Source organism: Vespula pensylvanica, chromosome 4 (genome assembly GCF_014466175.1).
Source record: "Vespula pensylvanica isolate Volc-1 chromosome 4, ASM1446617v1, whole genome shotgun sequence".
Classification (NCBI taxonomy): domain Eukaryota; kingdom Metazoa; phylum Arthropoda; class Insecta; order Hymenoptera; family Vespidae; genus Vespula; species Vespula pensylvanica.
In genome coordinates, this window is record NC_057688.1 from 8,696,421 (window position 1) to 8,706,801 (window position 10,381).

General features: G+C 39.6%; 1 long non-coding RNA gene across 1 annotated transcript in view; it reads right to left on the reverse strand.

The window, feature by feature from the left end:
• Window positions 1–228: 228 nt before the first annotated feature.
• Window positions 229–10,381, reverse strand: part of LOC122628650 — a 17,398-nt gene continuing 7,245 nt past the window's right edge. Inside the window, exon 3 of the long non-coding RNA XR_006327088.1 lies at window positions 229–332. This is a non-coding gene — a long non-coding RNA (uncharacterized LOC122628650). The remainder of the gene's footprint in view (window positions 333–10,381) is intronic.

A 10,381-nucleotide genomic window follows, 5' to 3' on the forward strand; every position in this document is an offset into this window, starting at 1 on the left:
GGAGGATTCTAATCGAGTCGGTCGGTGTTAGTTACGGATAGGCGTGTCGAGCTACTACACAACCGGTAATTACTTCGTACGTAGTGGCAGGTCAAACGATTATACCCGGTGTCTATAATCGGATTTGGACACGTTGTTGATCGATCAACGATCGAACGACGAGAAAAGAGACTATTAAACAACTCACCGTCACCACCGTTGTCGCCACCACGACCACCACCACCACCACCGATGTCGTCACTACCCCGTGGACGTGGACACGTCAATGGACGTAATCCTTCTTTGGTCCTTCCTTATTAAAACACTGCTGATGTCACATCTTTCACGAACAACTATAACATAAAGACATATTATTGAAATAATAATAATAATAAACATTGTTTAAAAGTAATGAAATAAAAATCTATTATATATATATATATATATATATATATATATATATATATATCTATTATATTTATTATATGTATAGGTATATATTAGTATATATACGTATTACGAATGTTTATATATCTATATATTTCTTTTATACTTTATATATGTGTATAGGTATGTATGTATGTAGGTATGTACTAAACATGTTTATAAAAGATTGATTAACGTTATTAAAAGAAAATTCTATGTCATAGAACGTAGAAGAAGGTAGTGAGACAGGTAGAAGAGGTAAGTAAGTAGGTAGGTGTCTGTTGTAGTAGTTAATACGTGCGAGCTTGCGTCCGGTTCATCGCTCGTAATATCTCGGCAACGACGAAAGAACAGAGTTATAACGCGTCACGAAGTAACGAGAACACGATCCTTGATTACGCCAGGCGGCGTAGCTGTAAGGAGATGCTCGGCCAGGATCTAATTACCTTCGTGGCTTCTTCGATAAAAACGATATTAATTTCTCTCGGTTTATCGGGCGTGGGACGACCAAGAAGGAACGCCTCTCAATCTCTATCTCTCTCTCTCTCTCTCTCTCTCTCTCTCTCTTTCTCTCTTTCTTTCTCTCTTTCTCTTTCTATCTCTCTCGTTCTTTCTCCTTCTTTCTTTCTCTCACCTTGTTCGACTCTCCTTGAGAGAAGAAACGTTCGACACACCCGGTATAATTCCAGGTACATGCGTACCGGTAATTCAAGAGCCCCGATGCTCTGTGTTGCGCCTCGATGAGCGGATTTCTATAATTAGTACGGACGGGTGAATTTTTATTTTCGTTTAAACTTGAACGTCCTTGCCTTGGCAGCCTGAATTCGCGAAGAACGAACTCGGAGAACCCGCTGATCTCTTTCCTCTCCTCCCCCACCACATCTAACCCCCTCTCTCTATCACTCCATCTCTCTCGAGCGCGAGGTAGCTCGATAATAATTATTACCATCCGATTTATTTTTTCACCTAGCACTGTCCTTGTCTTGTTTATAATCCTCTTCTCTCTCTCTCTCTCTCTCTCTCTCTCTCTCTCTCTCTCTCTCTCTCTCTCTCTGTGTCTGTCTGTACGTCTCTCTTTCTCTTTCTGCCTCTCTCTCAATCTCTATCTTTCGATCGTTTCAAGAAATTGTGAGAAAAAGTAGCAGCCGTGATCACTAATTCTTCGACGACGGGACAGTTAAAAAGAAAGAAAGAAAGAGAGAGAGAAAGGAAGAGAGAAAGAAAGAAAGAAAGAAAGAAGAAAAAATAAGAGAAAAGATAAAAAACAGGGATTATAAATAAATAAACTCGGTCGATGGTAAAGCTTCAACATCGTCTACTATCTATCTTCGATCATCCCAAGATCTAACGATGACGTTGTAACTTTCTTATCGAGAAAGAAAGACCGACGTGAAAAAGGTTCGATTAAAATAAATATTATTAAAATGGAATCAATCTCGATAGATCGATCGATCGATCGATCAATCGAATTCTCAATCGTTACGATCGAAGCTAATTAAATCGATTCGAATTAAATGATAAAATATTCTTCCTCCCCTTTTTAATCCCTACCACCTACCATCATTTTTCCTACGAAAAATCTTCGTTCTTTTTGAACGTATTCTCGTTAAGCCAACGAAATCAAATTTAATCAGGATCGAGTTTTGTTTTCCATGTATTTAACCGTGAAATCGTAACGGGTGGTTCTCGAGGAAAAAGAATTCCAGAGATAAGTTAAAAGGCACGTCGTGTGCCGAAGCACGAATAAAACTAAGTAAGCAAGCAAGCAAGAGAGACAGACAGACAGAGAAAGAGAGAGAGAGAGAGAGAGAGAGAGAGAGAAAGAAAGTAGTAGAGTTCGTGGAAGAGTAATAGTCAAAAGCAATATCTTGGAATGTGCGACCACGTCCGCTTTAGTTAATTAGAAGCAGAATAGAACGGGGGCTCTTCGCTCGGTCGAAAGTAAGAATCGCAGATTCTTCTTCTACTTCCACCAGTTTCTATATTTCCGTCTCTCTCTTTCTCCTTAGTTCGTTCGTCCGTTGTGGAAGCGAGCGAACTCGTTTCTTCCCTGTGTTTGTTTAATCAGACGCGAAGCTCGGTCTTCATTACTCGTGCTAATTTATCTGCCCTGTCCTCCGACTCTTCTCTTTTTCTCTCTTTCTCTCTCTCTCTCTTTCATTCTCTTTAACTCAGCGTGCAACAACCCAGAAAGCTTTCCGTGACGTAACATAAATTCTGAATCTCAACGTTCGTTCGTTCGTTCGTTTCTCCGTTTCTTCGTTCTGTACGAAATTGTACGAAAAAGTCCGATCGAGTGCTTTTTCTAAGGTGTATTGAAAGGCCTCAAAGTACGTCATCGCGATAACGCCTACTTCGAGAAATCCAATTCGACGACTATTTCAGCTTTTCTCATCCGAGCGCTTAGCGTCCGTCCGCAGAAAAGCCGTTAAAATCTGACTCACTTGTGGGTACGTGAAAATATATATAAACACATACACACATACATACATACAAACATATCTCTTCTCGCATAGATACACGTATACAAACACACGTCGTATCCGACGTATAAAACTCTCTATAGGTACCTATATATTTTAATATCCAACAATGAGAACGCGAGTGGTAAAGACGTCGATTCTAAAAACGAACGATCGAAACAAAAAAAAAAAAAAATTGGGAAAAAAAAAGAAAATGAAAAGAAAAGAGAAGAAAAATAAAAAAATATATAAGGCTCGGATTCGTCGAATCGTTGGCGACTTGCCGAAGAGAGAAATTCGTGAGTCTCTCTCTCTCTCTCTCTCTCCCTCTCTTATTCTTACTTGTGCGAAGGAGACAAAGAGAGCTGTTGGATATCGAGGCTTCTGGATATCGACGGCAATATTCGTTAAGTCCTGCTAAGACCCTGTATGCGATGTAGTTCGTTCATTCGGATTGCCAAGTCTCTTTCTCTGTCCATTTTTCTCTCTCTGTCTCTCTTTCTCTTCTTCCACAGTTTTCCTCATCCTCTCGTTGGAGTCAACGGTGGTCTTTCTTCTCACCCCTTCTTAAGAAAAGAAGTGGGCTGGATAGGTGGGATGGAAGGGGGGAGGGTAGAGAGGGGATGCCTCTGTGCCGAAGGATCAGCGTGTCAATAAGGTGTTTGTTTAATTTTGCGGATTCGTTCGTTTGTGTCTTTCTCGCAGCTCAGTTCGGATTCTTTCGATTCGCTCTACGATTTTCTCGTCCCTGTATCCTTCCCCCTCCACCGACTACCTAATCTAAGTCAAACCTCGAAAATGTATACTTACGTGTATTATGTATACGTATACCAATGTCGTATAAGATTGTGGATATATATATATATATATATATATATATATATATATATACGTATGCGATCACTTTGACGACCTTTACTCTATCACAGACGATCCTTTTCTGGCCTTCGTACGTATGTAGGTATACGTATATACGTATACATATGATCGCGTTTTATGTTTACGTAACATCGTCGCGAAGTTTAGAGATAAACAACAATGTCCTTTCCCGAATTAATTTCGACCATAAAAATGAGAATAATCGTAGATCGTAAAGGAAGGATGAGGCGAAAGGATTTTTAAATCGTTTCTAAAAGTTGTAAAGAGTGATTTTGACAGCAATTTTCAGAAAACTAGAGAGAGAGAGAGAGAGAGAGAGAGAGAGAGAGAGAGAGAGAGAGAGAGAGAGAGAGAGAGAGTTAGTAAAGGCTTTCATAAAACGACCTCTTCTATTGACTTATTTAATAGCTCCCGAACGAGATCTCAAAGCTTGAATATCCTGTCCTTTTTTTTTTTTAATCTTTTTTATTTTTTTATTTTTGTTTTCAAAAAGGATCGAACAAACGTTCTTGCTTTGTTGCCGTTTACCTTACTAACGTATGTAAGTACGTAAATATGTAAGTAAGTAAGTAAGTAAGTAAGCAAGTAAGTACGTAAGTACGAATACGTATATACGTACGTATGTACATACATAGGTAGGACACGAAGCGTAATTTATTTAAACGAGCCTTTACCTTACCATTATGCAATGCACGATGACGTAGACGACGAGTCTTGAATATCGTTCCAAGTCATCGCGATTACGAGGAAAGCATTTAACGTCATTTCCAGTCAATTCCCATGCACATATAAATAAAGTGCAAAAAGGAATGGAGCCCGTCCAGAAGCTTAACCGACAATTCTCAACATTGGAAGGTTACCGCGAAGAAAGGCGAACAATTACGTAAAAAAAAAAAAAAAAAAAAAAAAAAGAAAAATAATAATAAGAAGAAGAAGAAGAAGAAGAAGAAGAAAAAGAAACAAGAAAAAGAAAAAAAAAGGGACGCGACCGATTTTCGATTTAATACGAAGAAAAACCCTCGACACCCATCTCTCTCTCTCTCTCTCTCTCTCTCTCTCTCTCTCTCGCTCATTAATTTCTCCGTGAACGAGCGCGTGGATTATTATCAACCCTATTATTTCTTTGTTGACGCTTGACGCTTGTCAGATATCCGTCACGGTTTTTTTTTCTTTTCTTTTTTTTTTTTCTTTCTACGACGTAACTTTTACGATGTAAAACGAGATAAGATAAAGGAAGAAGAAAAAAATTCTATATATTACGCGGAATAAATTTAAAGCGATAATGTTTACTGCGAAATATTATCCGATGCGTACCATCATCGTCGATCATCGTTCTTCGAAGTTCGCGTTAAAGATTAACGCCGAATAAATTCGCTCGCGGTTACTACCCTAATCGAAAGTGGATAAAGGGGGATGTTGGGAGAACGCGTAACAGAACGTAACCTAAATCATGATTTAAATCAGGGTTATATTATCTCGATAGAACGTGAGCCTGGACACGTCCGTCAACGTACAATCCGATTTAAATCGAGTCCTGGCAGAATGAATTCTCTTTTTGTTCATGGGGTACTCTTTCTCTCTCTTTCTCTTTCTTTTTCTGTATCTCTGTCTTTCTCTTTCTCTTTGCGTTCCGGTTAATGCGGGTCGTTATTGCTCGCGTCGAGCTAACGGCCTCGAAGGTCATTGTTCAGAAGGCGCTTGTGAGGGGGGTGGGGCGGGAGGAGGGATGTAGGGAGGGAGGGAGGGGTTCGAGCAATGACCAGTTTCTGGGTGCATGAGAACCGAGACTGAAACAAAAGCTGGCAAACCTGTTGGAAACAATCGAACGAAGAGCGGGACTCACCCCTAACATAGGAAAGGGAGCTTACCGTAGCTCGGGGGGATGAACAGTTGGGTGACTTTTTTTTTCGGCACACTAAAGAACGATAGAGAAAGAGAGAGAGAGAGAGAGAGAGAGAGAGAGAGAGATAGAGAGAAGGAAGAGCCATTGTGTAACACACTCGCGACATGTGTGCCTTCGTGTCGTGGCGATGAGATCTCGGACGATCATCATTGTCCCAACGTATACGTTATATTGTCTACGGTTTTTCGATGATGAACAAAACAACGAATAATATCCGTTTATGTATCGGTAGGACGTGTAAATTTAAAAAAAATAAAAAGAAAAAGCGTAAGAGAAAGTTCAAGGAGAAAAGGAAATGAAGGAGGAAGGAATAAAGAAAAGAAAAATGGAAAGGAGAAAATTAAATCTTCGAAAGATTTGAAGAATATGATTCGTCTCGTCAATTTTATCCGTTCTTACGGGATTTGCATAGTCGCCTTTTCTACGAAAGAAAGATAGAAGGATAAGAGAGAGAGAGAGAGAGAGAGAGAGAGAGAGAGAGAGAGCGCAGACTTATCTATAGATAGTCCGAATCCTCATCGAAAGATTTCTACAGTCCAAGCGTGTGAAAAGGAACCGTCTCAATCGCGGCACCCTGCAGGGTCAGCACGATGGAAATCCGTGAAAATCGAAGCCGAAAGGGAGAGAGAAGATAGAGAAAGAAAGAAAGATATATATATATATATATATATATATATATATATATAATATGGTATTATAGACAAGTAGAGATAGAAAGATCGAAGGAAAAACGCTGATGACGTTTAACTTGACAATTTCATCGTCTATCGATATAGAATATTGGATGATGTCGGTTAATTTTTTTTTTTTTTTTTTTTTTTCAAGATATCATCCCTTTCCTTACAGAGCTTCGTCCATATAGACTCGACGTTCTGATATGGGTACTCTCGCTAGTAACTCGCCAGTTAGATACCTCCAAGAGAATTTTCCATCTCTGGACTAAGGCGTCCTGGACTTTGGAAGGGAAGTCTTCGTGGGTTGGAAGGACGATACGAGGAAAGAGTAGAGAGAAAGGGGATGCTCGGGGTAACTAAGATGCTAGTGGTGGTAATGGTAGACTGGAAGAAGGAGAAAGGAAGGAGGAGGAGGAGGAGGAGGAGGAGAAAGAGAACGAGAAGGAGAAAGAAAAAGAATAAGAGGAAGAAGAAGAAGAAGAGAGAAAGAGAGAGAGAGAGAGAGAGAGAAAGAAAGAAAGAAAGAAAGCAGGGGTTGTTCGGCCGAAGCTCCTTACTTAGGGGGTGGCGAGTCTGTTCTTAATTAACGCTCGCCTCTTTTGCTGCACGTCCCCTCGCCACCGTCGTCCCGTAATGAGCCTCCTTGCGCCGCACCCGAGCACATATGTGTGTCTTAGTCTATACCCATCTATGTATGTATGTATGTACGTATGTACGTATGTACGTATGTACGTATTCGTAAGAATACGAGAGAGAGAGAGAGAGAGAGAGAGAGAGAGAAAGATAGGGAATACGAAGAGTGTGTAAGTGACCTAGATGAGACGCGCCCCCGTCTAGCTAATTCTTTTCTTCCACGCTGACCACTAAAGTAAGTAGATAGCTATGTAAGAGTTCGATAGTGGTTGTGCGGTGCGCGCGAGTATCGTTAGAGTCGCCTCGAAGATGCCGCCATTTCCTAGCGTCAACGTCCTAAGGACTATTTCCACGTTTATTTTTCACGGAACGGAGCCCGGCTAATTTGGTAAGTACGTTTTAACGAAATTAGTTGTTTTACGTTGGCGATAAATACATTTTTCTCTCTTTTCTTCCCTTTTTTTCTGTCTGTCTGTCTCTGTCTCTCTCTCTCTCTCTCTCTCTCTCTCTCTCTCTCTTCCTTTTTTTTTTCTTTTTTAATCATCTTCATAACACAAAAGATACTAAATATATTCGAAGAAGGGAATCGTGTATCGAGAGGATAAAGGTCGTCGCTCTGAATTCTAACCGTGAAATTTTGTCGTTGGTTTCGCACGAAAGGGGAAGAAGCAAAGAAAAAGAGAAAGAGAGAAAGAGAGTGAGAAAGAAATATATATGGAAAGATAGAGAGAGACAGACAGACAGAGAGAGAGAGAGAGAGAGAGAGAGAGAGAGAGAGAGAGAGAACAACATAAGGCCCATTCTTCGGTCACATCCTGGGTCGGTCCGTCCAACTAAGTCCTCCCTCTTCCTTCGACTTTTTTCCTAGCGAAGAAGTACTTCTTTCCTTTGCGGATAACAGCAATTAAGGCCGCCCGTTAATAGATACGATTGTGATTAATTATCGGATTTAATGGCCAGCTTGGTTGTACTTGTAAATATATAGAAAAGAGAGACGCTCAGGTGGTTACACCGTAAAAATTAGAGACCATGATTCCTCCTCCTCCTCCTTCTCCTCCTTCTTCTCCTCCTCTTCTTCTTTCTTATCCTCTTCCTTCTCTTCCAGTGTGTCGCCAATGTGAGCGCGTGTACGCCTCCCTCACCCCTCCCTCCGCCTCCTCTTTCTCCTGAAACGCCACGGAGAAACGGCCCTGTCACACTTCGCTGATCTTTTAACCGGCAATCAGGCAGGACTGTGGGACCGGCCAGTCTTCGTATTGTAACGAACCAAAGAGGTCCGTATCGCGAGCGTATTGCCCTCGGGAGAACCACTTTCCACAACGTTCTCGATCCACGTTGCACTTTATATTAGATCCCTTTTCGTCGATCCTTTTCCTTTCCAATATTTTCTTGATTTACGAAATCTTCTTAGATGGGATTTAGAAAAATATTATTATACAATGGGTGTATCCAAAGAAAAGTTCTCTGACGCTTGCTACCGAACGATTTTTTAATCTTTCTCAACTTTCTCATTGTTAGAAAAATATCTTTGAGATACGTTTGGGGGATATTAGACTCGTCGATAATATTTCGAGGGGATTAAAAACGTCCTTGAGCTCCTTTTAACGAGGTGTAATTTTTTTCTTTTTAACTCACGATGTCGCCGCTTGTATACTGTGAAATTGATTTGATAAAAATAAATACTATGTAACGTTTAAATAAATATTGTATTAATGCAAGGTCGTACGCTCTAATTTCATTCCCAACGCGGCAATCGTCCAAGATATGTATAAAGAAAGAGAAATAAAGAGAGAAATATGATACGAGAAATGGAGACTTCACGCTTCGATTATCTTTCCTCGTTTTGATAGGAGCGTTTCAGTCAGAGGGAAAAAGAAAGAGAGAGAGAGAAAAAGAGAAAAAGAGAAAAAGAGAAAAAGTAAGAGAAAGAGATAATGTAATGCGTTTGGCACGGGAGAAGCCGATTAAATAACCGTTTTGCCGTAGCCGCCGCATTTTGTGTTTCGTCGTCGTGACGAAAGATCTTATAAATACATAAGGTATATACCATAGCCGCCATTCGTTTATTCCAGCACGTTCCAGCATGCTTTTAGTCGATAATAATCGATAAAGAAATTCTTCCTAGCTCTTCGTGTCCGACACTTAGTAAAGAGATACATTAATATTTCGTATTCCACGAAGTCGAACTACAAAAAAAAAAAAAAAGAAAAAAGTATGAGATAAACCTTCTCTTTCCATTTCTTGAGAAAGTTCGTAAGTTCGAGAGATCCACGCCTGACGTAATTTTTAACTCGAACCTGTTTGAAGAACGAAAAACGACATTGAAAAGGAAAAAGAAAAAAGAAGCGATCTGATTGTATTTCAAGAAAAAAAAAAAAAGAATAAAGGAAATCGAAATACACGATAGTTTCTAATATCCAGATCTAATATCTGTATCTAATATAGAATCGGTTTAAAGAACGAAAGAGTTGATTATATTCTACGAAAAAAAAAAAAAAAGAAAGAAAGAAAGAAATGAAGTAAATACTCGAAATAAATGACATTGTTTGTAACATATCGATTTAGATTTTTTTTTTTTTTTTTTTTTTTTTTTGTAATATTCCTCTTGATTAATGAATATTGTATTATCTCGTTTAAATGATTTGCAAGAAGAAGAATGATGAAAAATCTTTGAAATAATCTTTATCGATAACGGAGCTAAATTTTCCCACGTTTGAAAATTACGATTAAGAACGATAAGTCATTCATCGTCGGTGAGCCTAACGACAAAGGGTGGAAAGGTATTAGCAACTAACTGTAACGTAGGAAACGCGATAATGCGGTTAAACTAACGGGATCGATTATGCTCGTCGATTCTTTTCGACGACGAGCATCAAAGGCCGACTCGTTGATCGAAATATCGATTGGTTCCTAGGATAATTATTATTGCTCTGTGTTTCTCTCTCTTTCTCTCTCTCTCTTTCATGCATTAGGAGGGGGTCGAGGCTACCCCCTGCTTGCCAGACGAGTCCCGCGGACTTCTATTAGACTAAGCCCTGTTAGGGGTGAACTAACGCAGCTGCGCCATCGAATCCTTCCTCGCGCCAAGCTTCTAATTAATTATTTACTCGTTCGTAAATAAATATATATATATATACATATATATATATATATATTTGTTGACGTGAAGAATATCATTGAAAAAGTAAAGTAAAACGAATGGAATCGATCTATTTCCTCAAGAAAGAAAGAAAGAAACTCAAGACCTTTTCTCGAGAGAGTAATTATACTCTTTTCTAACCTGGCGTAGAGTTCTCTGCGAAAAGGGTTAATGCTTTCGTGGAAGAAAAGGATGGAGAATATAGAGAAAAGAAAAACAAGAAAAGAAAAGAGAAGAAGAGAAAAACGAGAAGGGAAGAGAGAAAGAGAGACAGAGACAGAGACAG